Genomic DNA, 14,817 nt, shown 5'->3' with positions numbered 1-14,817 from the left:
GAAGGAGAAGGGAACACCAGGGAGTCAATTACTCTATGTATTTTACATCCAGATCCCTCATCAATGTCATCTTCCAGGATGCTTAGTGCCTTCAAGCACTAAGTCCCTCAGCCATCTTCTCTCATGAGTGAAGTCACTTCTCTTCTTACAGACATTGCCTTCTGGAGGCACTAACCCTGTAACTTTTGTGACTTCTCTCTATGAAGGCAGTTAGGAATCCTGCATCAGGCTTCTATCTTCCAAACTATTTTGAAACAGTTGGTAGTTGTTTTCTCCTCTTCTGTTCGACTTGGTTGGATAAGAACTTAAAACATTTATTTAATCTTCAGTTAATGAGGTTTAGGAGGGAGAAAAGATAAAACTGTGTGGTCGATTTTATTGTGTTAAATTGGAACTCTATGTTTTGTTTTTCCTTTTAAAATTTAGCATCTTTTTTTTAAACTATTTGCTATATTTCTCTAAAACAACTGTTTTCAAACTTTTGTATGCATCGTAATCACTTGAAGGGCTTGTCAAAACACAAACCCCCACCCTCAGACTGTCTGGTTCAGTAGTATTGGATGGGCCTGAGAATTATTTCTGACAAGTCAAAACACGAACCCCCACCCTCAGACTGTCTGGTTCAGTAGTATTGGACGGGCCTGAGAATTATTTCTGACAAGTCCTCAGGCAATGCTGATGCTGCTGGTTTGGGGACCACACTTTGACAAATTCCAATTTATACAAATGGCCTTCTTGTTAAATTAACTCTGGTCCATTCTTTAATGTTCAAACATGTGTGCCTTTGGAACTTCTATTCATTCTTTATGACTCACCTCATATACAGCTGGAGGAAGAATTTCTTGACATATAGAAAGCATATGCTTCCCCAAAGTAACGCCTCAGTTATCTGCATTTTTTACCTACTTATCTCATGATACTAATCACATTGGACACATTGGACAAGTCACATGGCTGACTCATCTGAGATAGAGTAAACTCTTTGAGCATGCAGCGTCTGTCTTACTATTTAGATGTTTCTTCCTCCTCCTTCACCTTTCCTTCTTCTCAACTTCCTAGTCTCCTCCTCTTTCTTCTGCTCCTCTTTCTTCTTTATTTCTGTTACCTAACTCTCTGCATGGCATACAGAGGCATGATGAGTGGAATTGAAGTTATGTTACTAAGTACAAGCAATAGATAACATATATGTTTGGAATGTTTTCCTTAAAAATTATGAATATCTTAATTTATTCAATAGTGTATCATGTAACCAATGGCAAGTGCACTCTCAAAGTGAGGCATTTAGATTATAGATGCTTTGCTTAAAATGGCTGGTTTTTAAACTCTTCATTACCTGGCCCACAGAGTGATAAGAAGCTTACCTCAGAATCAAAGTCAATGGACTGCATACTCCATTGAAAAAAATCTTGTCATAAAAGAGTCTGCTAAACTAATGTGCTTAGTGCTTTAGTCTGCTTTCATTCTGGCATAAGCTTCTCATCTTGTTGAGGACCAGTATAAAACACTTTGCAGTTTGACATTGGTCTGAGACTGTGCTTTTTTTTTTTTTTTTTGAGAGATATAATTTACATACCACAAAATTTATCCTTTTAAAGTGCTTTTCAATATTTTCCCGAAGTTGTGTGAAAATACTAATTGCAGATATCTAATTCCAGAATCATCACTACTATCTAATTCCAGAACATATCATCACCCCCAAAAGAAACCCTATACATATTAACAGTCACTCCCCATTTCTTCCTGCCCCCAGCCTCTCAAAACCACTAATTCACTTTCTGTCTTTATGAATTTGTCTATTCTAGACCTTTTATATACATAGATTCATAAGTCAATATGTGGCCCATTTTGTCTGACCTCTTTTACTTAGCATAAGGTTTTCAAGGTTCACCCATGTTGTAGCATATATCAGTACTTCATTCCTTTTTATTTATGGCTATGTAATATTCTACTGTATAGATGTACCACATTTTGTTTATGTTTATCTGTTTGTTAATTGATGAACATTGAAGTTATCTCCAATTTTTGGCTATTATAAATAATGCTGCTATGAATATTATTGTACAAGTCTTTGTGTGGACATGTTTTTGATTATCTTGGCCTAGCAGTGAGATTGTTGGGTCATACGGCAACTTTATGTCTGATGTTTGGAAGAACTACCAAGCTATTTTTCAAAGTGGCTGTATCACTACATTCTTACCAGCAATGTATGAAGATTCCAATTTTCCATATCATTGCCAACATTTGTTGTTGTACCTTTGATTGTATTACAGCATCACAGTAGGTGTGAAGTAGCATTTCATTATGATTTTGAATGGCATTTCCCTAATGATTAATGATGTTGAGCCTCTTTTCACGTGTTTATTGACTTTTTATATATCTTCTAAATGTCTATCTAAATCATTTTCCCATTTTTAAAAATTGTTGAGTTGTAAGCATTCTTTATATATGCTGAATACTAATCTTTTTTCAGATATATGACATAAATATTTTAAATCTTTCTATGAGTTGTCTTTTCACTTTCTTGAGAGTATGCTGCCTATACTTTCGATACTATGCTCTATAGTCGTATAGTAAGCTGAAGCTGCCTGTTTCATCTGCTGTACAAACACACAAACAAAACTATAGAAAATACTCCAGGTGCAAATGTGCTCTATGTTTGTATGAAAGTATAAAATAATGAACTTTCAAGCACCATCATTTTGGGCTGGTGAGTTAGAGCCTAAGCCACAATTTGGGCTTACACATTTTTATAATGGCAAAAATTCATTTTGTAAGATGATAGCTGCCAAATGTAGTGATTCTTCTGATGTATACAGGAAAAGAAAATGGAAAACCTTCTGGAAAGAATTCACCATTTTGTATGTAATTAAGAACATTCATGATGAGGAGGTCAAAATAACAGCATTAAAAGAAGTTTGGAAGAAGTTTATTCTAACTCTCATGGATGACTTTGAGAGGTTCAGGATTTCAGTTGAGGAAGGAACTGCTGATGTAGTGGAAATAGTAAGTGAACTAGAATTCAAAGTGGAATCTGAAGATGTGATTGAAATACTGAAATCTCACGATCAAACATTAAAGAGTTGGCACTTATAGATGAGCAATGAAAATGATATTTTTTAGATGGAGACTACTTCTGATGAAGATACTTTGCACATTGTTCAAATGACAACAAAAGATTTAGATTATTACGTAGCTTAGTTGATGAGGCAACCACAGCATCTGCAAGAATTAACTCCACGTTGGAAAGAAGTTCTGCTGTGAGGAAATGCTGTAAATAGTATTGCATGCTACAGACAAATCTTTTGTGAAAGAGAGTCAGTCAATGGGGCAAACTTTATTGTTGTCTTCTTTTAAGAAATGTCCACAGCCATCCCAACCTATAGCAATCACTACTCTGATCAGTCAGCTGCCACTAACATTGAGGCAAGAGCCTCCACCAGCAAAGAGTATGACTTACTGAAGGCTCAGTTAATTGTTAGCCTTTTTTTAGCAGTATTTTTTTACAGTAAAGTATGTACCTTTTTTTTAAACATAATGCTATTGCACACTTAAACATAATGCTATTGCACACTTAATAGTTTACAGTATAGTGTAAATGTAATTTTTATATGTACTGGGAAACAAAAAAATTCATGTGATTCACTTTATTGGGTGGTCATATTCATATATATGAATATAATAGTCATATTATTGTGGTGGTCTGGAATTGAACTTGCAGTATCTCTAAGGTATGTCTATAAAAGAAACTCAAACGATTCAATAGGAAGAAAACAAATAACCCAATTTTTAAAAATGGGCAAAGAACCTGAATAGACATTTTCCCAAGAAGACATAAAAATGTCCAACAGGTGTATGAAAAGTTACTTAATATCACTAATCATCAGATAAATTCAAATTACAACCACAATGAGGTATCACCTCATACCTGTTAGAATGACTATTATCAAAAAGGCAAAATATAACAAATATTGGAAAGGATATGGAGAAAAGAAAGCCTTTGCATGCTGTTGGTAAATTAGTATAACCATTATGGAAAAGTGTATGAAACTTCCTCAAAATGTTAAAAATAGAACTACCGTATGTTCCAGCAATCCCACTTTTGGGTATATAGCCAGAATAATTAAAAGCAAGATCTCAAAAAGATATTTGAACATCCATGTTTATTGCAGCATTATTTACAATAGCCAAGAGGTGGAAACAACCCAAATGTTCAATGACAGATTAATGGATAAAGAAAATTTATATACATACAATGGAATATTATAAAGCCTTAAAAAGGAGGAAATCCTGTCATGTGCCACAATATGGATGAACCTCAAGGTTATTATGCTAAGCAAAATAAGCCAGTCATAAAGGAACAAATACTCTATGATTCTATTCATATGAAGTATCTAAAATAGTGAACACAGAAACAGAAAATAGAAAGGCGGTTGCCAAGGGCTGGGAGAAAGGGAGAGGGAGAATTAGTATTTATGGATATGGATTCAGTTTGCAAGATAAAAAAGTTCTAGAGATCTGTTGCACAACAATATACTTAACAGTACAGGATTATACACTTAAAAATGGTTAAGATTATAAATTTAAAGTTACATATTTTTCACCCCATATGCCCCCAAAAAAGCATGATCTGTGCAAAGTAGTTTCTAAAAAAATATGTATTTGGGCTAATCTTCCAATTCTGTTCTAATAAATACATATAATTCCAGATCTGATCATTCCATTTAACTCAAATCTGATTGGGAAGTCTTTATGACCAATGAGGATTGGAGTGCTGAGAAATTATGTATAAATCACTAGCCATATATTTCATGAGTTTTATGAAGACTTTATTATTTTCTATAAAAAGAGAGAGAAAAAAAACTATGGATTTGGAGGGGCAGAATTTAGTGGCAGATTAAGCCAAAGGGAGAATGATTATTCACATCTTGGTGTGACAATCTCAGTTGGTTCCCAGGTGAATTTTGTTCTATTTTGCCTGATATCAAGATTTCAATGTGCATGGCTCATTAGTGCTTGTGGGCATTTTTATAATGGCAATTTATTACACTTTCAGGTGACAGAAGCTGTCCTTTAAAGAATTGCTTTCTGACCTCCTCCTCTTTCAACCTACAACACCTGCTGAATGAAGTGGCCTGTACTCCTTTCCTGTCCCCATATAGACACTGGAAGTTTTTGTGTGCAGGAGAGCAGGACTGAAAAGCTTTGGCTGGAAGGTTTTTGTAGCAGCCTGCTTGTTGAATTGACATGGATCAACAATTTCTCAATGAGAAGAAGACAGATGAGAAGATAAAGTATTTGGTAACTGTAAAGCTTCAAGCAGGAACTCAAGAAGATTTTTAGAACATCTGGTCGGAATTTATTTTTTTTAGGTAAGCATCCCCTTTTACAACCAGCATACATAAAGCATTAAATTGGCTTACCCCACCCCTTCCTAACGAGAAAGAAGCTGGTTAGATTTATTACTCCTTTGATACAGGTCTGGAGGGACAGTGAAGTGGCATGTGGAATTCCCATGAAGGACCCCCTCAAAATCTTTAGGACTCCTTTTAGATAGAATGTTTGTCTTCAATTTCTAACTCATTTTTAAGAATCTGTCTAGATTGAGATTGTGAAAGATCATTAACAAAATAAAATAGATAATGTTTCTGGATTTTTTTTCTGTAATATTTATGTCCAAAGAAGGGATATCATCAACACAAAACTTTTATTCTCTTATTTTAAAATTGGTTTTGTGTAACTGGCTCATTCTCTTGCTTGGTTAAATTTAAAATTTATTTTCCTTTGACAATAAAGGCCGAGTTAATTGTTTTGTCTGTGTCTGCCTTCATTTTGTGTGTCCATAACAACCCCCAAATACCAAACTGCATTGTTCTTGTAATATGGAAGATTATAACTAACAGGTTTCATATACTTTGTTTTTTTAAAGATATAGCACACCCAACCAATCAAACCAAATAACCAGTTATTTCAAAATTGTATGAATATACTGCAGAAGGGGAGCTGATTTCAAATCAGTGTTTTCAAGTTCATGGCAAAATTTTAACACTTATGTTAGAAGAGTATATTTCATTTAATGATGTTGCTTACATGACATTGTGTTCATATTATTATCCATGCTAGAATAATTTGAAATAAATCTCACTTTTTGAAATGTACACTATTCATATTTATTCTGTAGCATCCTAAGTGCTTCAAATATTCATCTATAGTAAAAATGTGCTTTGAAACCAATGTATATAAAAGGAAAATTTTCTAATTTATGATTTTCAATGGGCTTAGTTACTTCCCACGTACCTAAGCTGTCCTTTACTAAACAACTATGCAATCAGATGATTTACAAACATTCTTGTATTTCTATTATTCTTTAGCTTTTAAAATGGTTCTGAATATTAGCTGTGGCTTACATAAAACTTAGCCTTGTAATAAATGTGATCTATTATTTATGCAAGACTTTCAGTGATATTATGAAAGAGAATGTTTAGAAACTTTTTACATTCCAGGAGGGGATGAAATTGGTTGGAGATACATCCAAGCAGAGTTAAAACTAGTTCAGGAGCAAATAAAAGCTTAGCAAGTCAAAGGAAATTTTGGAGTACAATTAATTTTTGCTGTCATCTCTAGGTATGCTACAAATTTGTATTAAAATAATTAAGATCAAACTGTAGTGAAACAATCTGGAGTCTTTACATTTCATTCAAAAGACAAACAAAAAATGGAATCAATGGAGAGGATTATTATTATTTTTTTACCTATAGCTATATCCAGATGGGGAGAAAAACAACCCCACCTTATATAGTTAGTACACTCAATTCAGAAACCACCATTTTTGTGTATTAGCCAGTTTCTCTTCTTTCCTTGTTCCCCCACAATGCCCTGCCTGCCTTGCTCATTTCACTGTTCATTAGCATCTCACCAGAAGAGGGAAGAAAAAAAAGAGGAGGTGAAATTAGGCAATCAACTTTGTTACTTGTTTAAAAAGGTGGCAAAGAGGTTGAGTAGAAGTTAGAAGAGTTAAAAATATATTTTAAATTGTCAACGTGTTTTAGCAGCCTATGCTAGGCCTGTTAATATTAGAACTAATTAGTTAGCCAAGTTACAATGCATCTCTACAGTAGACAATCAGCACTGTCACCAAGTCCACTGTCTCTGGGGTTAGAGAAGGCCTGGTTGATGTATATCTGGCATTTAGAAAGAGAAGTCAGAATGAATCTTTTTTTTTTTTTAATGAAATAAGGGGGGTTAGGTAATGATTTATATTGTGGAAAGAGCTCAAAAATTATGTTTGTTAAAGATATTTGTCAAAGGACAAAGATGTTTACTTATGTACTTGTACCTGTGGCTTTTTCAATTTACTAAATTAAACTTCAATTTTAAAAGAAGTAAAAGATACAGATATGTCTCAGAGAAATAGAAGATACTGTAGGGTGGCATGAATTCCATACTCTGAAACTCAAGGAGAGCAAAGTCACAGAATGCTGAAGAATTCAGGTGCAGTTTGGTTTTATCTCACCTCCATCTTTTTTTTCCTTTTCAGAGAAACGACAAAAGTTTGCTTCTCAATCCCTTCTGTAAAAGCCCAACTGGGCCGGGCTCGGTGGCTCACGCCTGTAATCCCAGCACTTTGGGAGGCCGAGGAGGGCAGATAACGAGGTCAGGAGACCATCCTGGCCAACATGGTGAAACTCCATCTCTACTGAAAATACAAAAAATTAGCTGGGCGTGGTGGCGCGCGCCTGTTGAGGCTGAAGCAGGAGAATGGCTTGAACCCAGGAGGCGCAGATTGCAGTGAGCCGAGATCTCGCCATTGCACTCCAGCCTGGGCGACAGAACCAAAAAAAAAAAAAAAAAAAAAAAAAAAAAAAAAAAAAAAAAAAAAAAAAAAAAAAAAAAAGAAAAGAAAAGAAAAAGAAAAGAAAGGAAGAAAGAAAAGGGAACAAAGGCTCAAAACACTGAAACTAAGAGCCAGATGGTTATTTCAAACATGCAGGACAAGAGGGAGCCCACATAACCATTTGGGAAAGATCCTTTTAGGGCTCCCAGAACTGAGGAAATCAGGTGGTACCACTTTGAGTACAGTATTTGACATGAACGAGTCACTGGAAAGCCACTTTTGGTCAGTTTAGGAATCAAAGAAAAAAGTCGTCCCACTGCAGATTGATCCATTTTTTTTTTTTTCAGGGATAAACAGCAGATTATGGCTTCGGAGTCTGGGCTGTCCTTTATTGGAGGGCACGATGCACCATAGATTTTTATTTTCACGAAACAGACTCCAGAGGTTTGTGGCCTTCCAGACAGCAGCTGGCACCGGGCAGAGGCACAGACGACTGCCTGAGCTGCTGGCGACTGCCTCGCGCTTGGCTGTGCATCCCAGGCTGCGCTGGCCAGCACCGCAGCCAGAGAGCTTCCCATTCCGAGCAGGAGAGGCTGTTCCTCCTTATATTTGGGGGAAAGGAGCTGGTTTGAAGGAAAGGAGGGATTAAGTTTGTAAAAGCGTTGGCTCCTCCTTATAACTCTGGTGCCTAATGGGGATGAGATGATAGCCAAATAAAACGGAGAGATGACCCCGTTTTGAGTGAGGAGGATTTCTGGATGAGTCGGCGATGTGTCCTGCAACTGTCGATTTGGCAGATTTGACTCAATCAACTGCCAGTTGGTTCCCACTTCAAACACACCTCCCTCAGCCTACGGCTCTGACCGACTCCCCAGACTCGGGGTGGGGAGCGAGCAGAACAAGAGAATCAAAAGTCAGCCTTCTTTTGGTCTCTGCTCCTGCACAACTGGTTTGGTTCTGAGCAGGCTGATGTTTGAGGGGAAAAGCCAGGACTGCTTGGGCTCTTTGGCGGGATTTGAGTGTGTGTGCTGGGAGCGGGGAGGGTAGGAAGCGGTGGGAGGAGAGTTAGGCTGAGTACTGAGCGAAGCCCCTTATTTTCCGTCCCAGCTGCCCTTCCCGTCCCCAGAGCCCAGCCCCCGCCGCGGCTGGGTGAAGAGGAGGGGGCGAGGAGGGCGCAGGGCGGTGGGGGACGCCCAGCAGCGCCTTGCGCCCGCGGTGGTGGAGTGGCTGTCTCTTTAAGCGCTCCGGAGGGGCTGGGGCGGGAGGGCGGCGAGCGCGTTTCCATGGCATCGGGGCTGCGGGGGCTGCGGGGCGGCTGGGCTCACTCGGTTTCAGTCGCTCCCGGCGGAGCAGGGGCATGCAGCTCAGCGGCCACCCAGCCTCTGGGGCTCGCCCGAGCGCTCCTCCCGCACTCCCAGCCGCCTCTGACGCCTGTTGGGGCCAAGCTGCTGCGGTTCCCGCCGCAGACAGACGCACCGCGCCAGCCTCGCGAGCTCTGCACCAACTTCTGCCCGACTAGCCCAACTTCTGCGCCGGGTTCGGACTTGCGGAGCCGGAACGGCCTGCCGCGCGCAGCCCAGGCGGCGGCCAGGGTGGATCAGCCTCGCCGAGATGTCTTCGCGACTGTGCTTCTGCGTCTGGGCGGTTGCCGGCTGGCCGCCAGGAAGCGCCCTACAGCTCCGGTTGGGCATGTAAGTGGCGCCGGCGCGCTCCGGAACGCTTGGAGAGAGCAGACAACAGTGTGCCCCGCCCCACCCCGGACCTGGTGCGGACGCCGCGGGCCGAGCCCGGGAAGGGATGGGGGGCAGGAGGTGCGGGCAGACGCCTGCGGGGGCTGCGGGCTGTTCCGGGCGGAGCGAGGCGGAACGCAGTCCCCAACGCGTCCTTGGGGAGCGCCAGCCCGGGAGCGGAGACCGCGACCGGGGCCGGTGTCCACCCGGTACTTTCTGGGGGCCTGACAGATTCCCTCCCCCAGCCCCCCCACCCCAGGTTTGGGTGTGTGCGTGTGTGCGCGCATAGTATGTGTGCATTTTCTTTAATTATCTGTTTGAAGAGTAATTGGCTAATGACTACCACTTTGTGAAAGGGTTGTGAATGAAATCCTGTCGAACAGCGAGTTTGACATTTTTTTTCTTTGTAGAGACCAATGACTTCGTGCACATGTTACCTTTCTTTCTTTTTTGAGAAGTATCGCCGAGTCGGACGGAGTGGTTTATTCCACAGGTTTGACGAGAGGCAAATCCCGGCTCATCTGCCGAAGTGAGGAGCTGGGGAGATGAGTATGTGAAGGATTGAGTGCTCGGCCACTTAGCTACTAGTCCCCTTATTAGAGAACTGAAGAGTTAGTAGGAAGGTGACTCAAACGCATCGTCTCAGGATGGGCATGGTTTCATTCCGGATTAGAAATCATGAAAGCTAGGAGATAATTTTTGTCACCGTGTCAACCATAGCGAGGAGCTCACTGGAAGTCTAAGTCTTTACAAATTGCCTAGTCCTCTTGACTGGCTGAAGTTTCACCTGAATTCTGTAGCATCAGCGGAATCATCATCGAACCGCCTGAGAGAGAAGCCAGATCTAATTCTGCTTTTCGATTTCTGCTCCTGAGCGGTTATGAATAGACACCAGAGTGTTTGAGCATTTAAACATTTTTGCCATTTTGCTCCTACTTTGCTTCACCTTTGCCTTTCTGAAATGTGAATACTTTATGATAGAAAAATGGCTTAGATAAGTACACAAAGCCATCCATAGATCTCTGGGGCTTTACTTTTTCCTGTAAGAAAAATTAGATTTTGGGGTTCAAATTACATATTTCATTTCTTTCATGTGAGATTCAATCTTGACACATGGCCAGGGTGTCAGTGGCATCTCAGAACTTCTTGCCTACATAGTTTGTAAATATGTATTTGGCGAAAATGCCACGTTTCTGGGTATGTAATTTCTGTTGAATTGATGTGTCTTGTTTATTTTGAAGAGAAGGTTGATTTAGACTTTTCTTCTTCAGTTTATCTCAGAAAACACATCCCACTTTGGATAGCTTGTGCATGTGTAAGCCTGCACTTCTTAGAAACTGTCTTTTAGAAAGCTTGCGGAGTAGCCATGCTCTTACCTTTATAAGTGCCTTTATTTAAGTGGATCCTAGGTTGGCTGATTACCTACAAAATCACCCATGCACACTGAGACAAAACAGTCCCTTTGGAGAGAAACAGAAATAACAGAAATACCTACATCACTTTTGACATTGACTGTTTTACCTCAGGTTTCAATATTGACTCTTTTGTTGAAAACGCTTGAGGGATGACACTGCATTTTTTTTTCTTTTAAGGATCCTGCTACTGCAGCTCATTTATTTATCAAGTGAGATGAGATCAGATATTTAAAAATATATAAATTCTTAAGTGTTTAATATAGATGCTTTTTCCAGGATGTTATTGAGATCAGTCTGATGACTCTTAGTACTTTCTGAAATCTTGATGGGAAAAATCCAAATTTTGTAGTTCTCCTTGATATTAGACATAATGGTGGTTTCTTCAGCAGGAATCATGTTGGGATTTAGTGCTAGGTTTCTTCAGATGCCTTTGCAATTGTAGACATGTGAAATGTAGCCGCGTATAGATAGCACTTGGCTTCTGCATACCTACCTATCTATTAAATTAAAGAGAATTCTTCCTGAGATTTGTATTGACCTCTGAGGTCCATTATCAGTGAGAGCAGGCTTCTAATGAGGTGAAGACCACTAATGAGAATGCATCATCTTACTGACTGGCACTTATAGGTCATTAACACAAGTAAAAGTTTGATGTAGCTAAACTTGTTCTTGAACAAATTTTGGAGCTGGGGTGACAAGTGAAAATAGGAAACAATTGTGCAGCTAACCAACAGTCAGCCTAAATTTAATGCATTGTGTTTATGGTGCATTCCTCCAAAGGTAAGCTCATTTTCAAAGAAAATTTTTTTTTTAAAGAAAGCAAAAGGTGAATGACATATGAATATTCCAACTCTAATGATAATTGATCTGATGACCTTGTCTTATCACATTTAGGAAATCGTGAATAATTAATATTAGGCAGATTCATAGAATCAGTATTTCAGGAAGAGTGCCTAAGTACCTGTTACTTACGGAGGCATTAGAAATCACAGGTAGTAATTATCTGTTTGAATTCTTACATGCCAGGCAAATTTCTAACCACTTTACATGTATTATTTCATTTAATCCTGGAAATGCCCTATGAGGTAGGCACATTATCATACCATTTTATGACAAAGAAGGAGACACAGTAAAGTTAAGTTACCTTCCAAAAATTCAGAAGATCTGGGTCTAGGCAGTTGGATTCCAGAGCTGAAGTTCTTAACACTTGTAGTCCATTTCAGAAGGCTCAGGCCCAACCTCTGTTTTTAAGACGTTCCTTTTAATCACTTTAATGCGTTTTCAGTAGGAATAGGGCTGGTACCTTCTACCTAGTGGTTGAGATACCTATGCCACCTTTTTTGATTGTTGCCATAGTTATAGGGTTCTGTTGGCATTCTGTGGTGGGTATGGGGAGAGGTTGGCATGCTAATTGTCCTGCTATGGGTAGGATAGCTCCTCACAAGGAAGATCTGATTTATCTCCTCCTTATTGAGACTCTTCATAGGAAATTCTACTCCTCTATCATGGCTGCAAGTATTTGAGTATTAAAATGAGGGAGTAGGTTTAAGCTGGGTATTATAGAGTGAGAGAAGTTATCTGAGGCAAGTGCATTAAAAATTGGAGACTTGTAACTGGTAATGGCATTTTGATAAAGGGATATTGAAGAGTTTACTTATGTTAATGGTACTCTGCAAATGTTTTCTAAAGGATTAAATAGGAGGAAATAAACTGTACTCTGGATCTTTGAGACATCAAAGGAAAATGATTGGCTGTAATGTACTCTATTAAAATTTATCCTTTGTAATGTACTCTTGTAAATACTTGCATAATTATTTTATGCATCCTAATGAAAAGTAGTAAACATGGGAGTGTTGCAGATATCATAGCAAGCATGAATGAATAAAGGAAGATGAAGTAGCTTAAGCTCCTGGGACATGTGATACTTGGATTTCTCTGATACCTGGAGGGAATTTTTAAACAACATGGCCACTTTGTGACTCAACAGTAGTCGAAACTGTATAGGACATTTCACTTCCATCCCCTAAGATAGTACAGGCAGTTTTGACATACAGATCCCTAGTATGTCTGATATGAAACTATCTACCCCTCTCCCATGACACGCATACATGGAACTATGTTTCACCTCTTAATTACAGGCTTAATTACAGGCTTCTGTAGTTAATATGGAAATTTAGGGTCAGAGAGAGAGTGACAGTGACTTAGATTTTATGAAGAACCAATGGATTTGGAAGTAGAGGCGGTCAATAATCTATGATAATAATTCGGAATAGTGAAGGAGAGGTGACAGAGTCGTCCGTTTTCCCCCCCACATGCTGGAATGTGTTTCTTTTTATTATTATTATTTAAACTTTTGATATTATACAGCCTGAAATTGAGCTGTCTTAGTTCATTCGGGCTGGTGAAACAAAATACCATAAACTGAGTGGGTTTTAAACAACAAACATTTATTTCTTTTGGTTCTGGTGACTGAGAAATCCAAGATTTCTCAGAATCTTGGATTTTGGTAGATCTGATGTAGAGCCTGTTTCCCGGTTCACAGATCTAGCTTTGTCCTCACATGATGCAAGGGGTAAAGGAGCTCCCTTGGGCATACATTAATTTCAGTCATGGGGGTTCTACCCTCATGATTTAATCATTTCTCAAAGGCCCCATTTCCTAATACCATCACATTGGAAGTTAGGGTTTCAGCACAGAAATTTTAGGAGGAAAACAAACATTCAGACCATATCATGAGTGAACTAGAGATATCCAGGGCTAATAATAATCCCTTATTTATTTACTTACTTACTTAGTTGTTTTTGAAACAGAGTCTCACTCTGTCACCCAGGCTGGAGTGCAGTGGTGCGATGTGGGCTCACAACAACCTCTGTGTCCTGGGTTCAAGTGATTCTCATGCCTCAGCTTCTTGAGTAGCTAAGACTACAGGCACATGCCAACCACATTCAGCTAATTTTTGTATTTTCAGTAGAGACAGGGTTTCCATGTTAGCCAGGCTGGTCTTAAATTCCTGACCTCAAGTGATCGCCTACCTCAGCCTCCCAAAGTGCTGGGATTACAGGCATGAGCCACCACACCAGGCCAATAATCCCCTTAAACTTACAAATAATTTAAGCATAGTCTGGGTTTACTCATTAATTTAAATTAATTGGAAAAGGGTTCTTTTTCTTTTGAGGCCAGGCACATTAAATGAGCAGAAAATGAATTTCAGAAGAGAAGGCCGTGTGTATTCTCTATGGGTAAAACATTTTTTAAAGCAGTTTGTGTATTAATATCTTCAGTCCTAACAACAATCATATGAGGTAGATAACACCATCATCTTTTCAGATAAGGTCACTGAGGCATAGAGAGGTGTATTAGTCCATTTTCACACTACTATAGAGAACTACCTGAGACGGGTAATGTATAAAGGAAAGACATTTAATTGACTCAAAGTTCTGCATGTCTGGGGTGACCTCAGGAAACTTACAAGCATGGCAGAAGGTGAAGGGAAAGAAAGGCATGTCTTACATGGTGTCAGGAGAGAGAGAGTGAGAACAAGGGGGCAACTGCCAAACACTTAAATTATCAGATCTCATGTTAACTCACTCACTATCATGAGAACAGCATGGAGGAAACTGCTCCCATGATCTAATCACGTCCCACCAGGTCCATCCCTCGACACGTGGGGATGTCAATTTGAGATAAGATTTGGGTGGGGACATAAAGCCAAACTGTATAATTCTGCCCCTGTTCCCTCACAAATCTGATGTCCTTCTTACATTTCAAAACATAATCTTGCTTTCCCAATAGTCCCCCAAAATCTAAATTCACTTGAACATTAATTCAGAAGTCCAAGTTT

General features: G+C 39.4%; 1 long non-coding RNA gene across 1 annotated transcript in view; it reads right to left on the bottom strand.

Moving 5' to 3' along the window:
- The window catches only part of LOC108544142 (uncharacterized), a 41,146-nt gene extending 28,845 nt beyond the window's left edge, over window positions 1–12,301 (bottom strand). Inside the window, exon 1 of the long non-coding RNA XR_001889747.1 lies at window positions 12,121–12,301. This is a non-coding gene — a long non-coding RNA (uncharacterized LOC108544142). The remainder of the gene's footprint in view (window positions 1–12,120) is intronic.
- Window positions 12,302–14,817: the final 2,516 nt, after the last annotated feature.

This window comes from Rhinopithecus bieti, unplaced genomic scaffold (assembly GCF_001698545.2).
Source record: "Rhinopithecus bieti isolate Rb0 unplaced genomic scaffold, ASM169854v2 scaffold_25901, whole genome shotgun sequence".
Lineage (NCBI taxonomy): Eukaryota > Metazoa > Chordata > Mammalia > Primates > Cercopithecidae > Rhinopithecus > Rhinopithecus bieti.
Note: the sequence above shows the minus strand (reverse complement) of the source record. Positions and strands in the feature narration are given on the sequence as shown.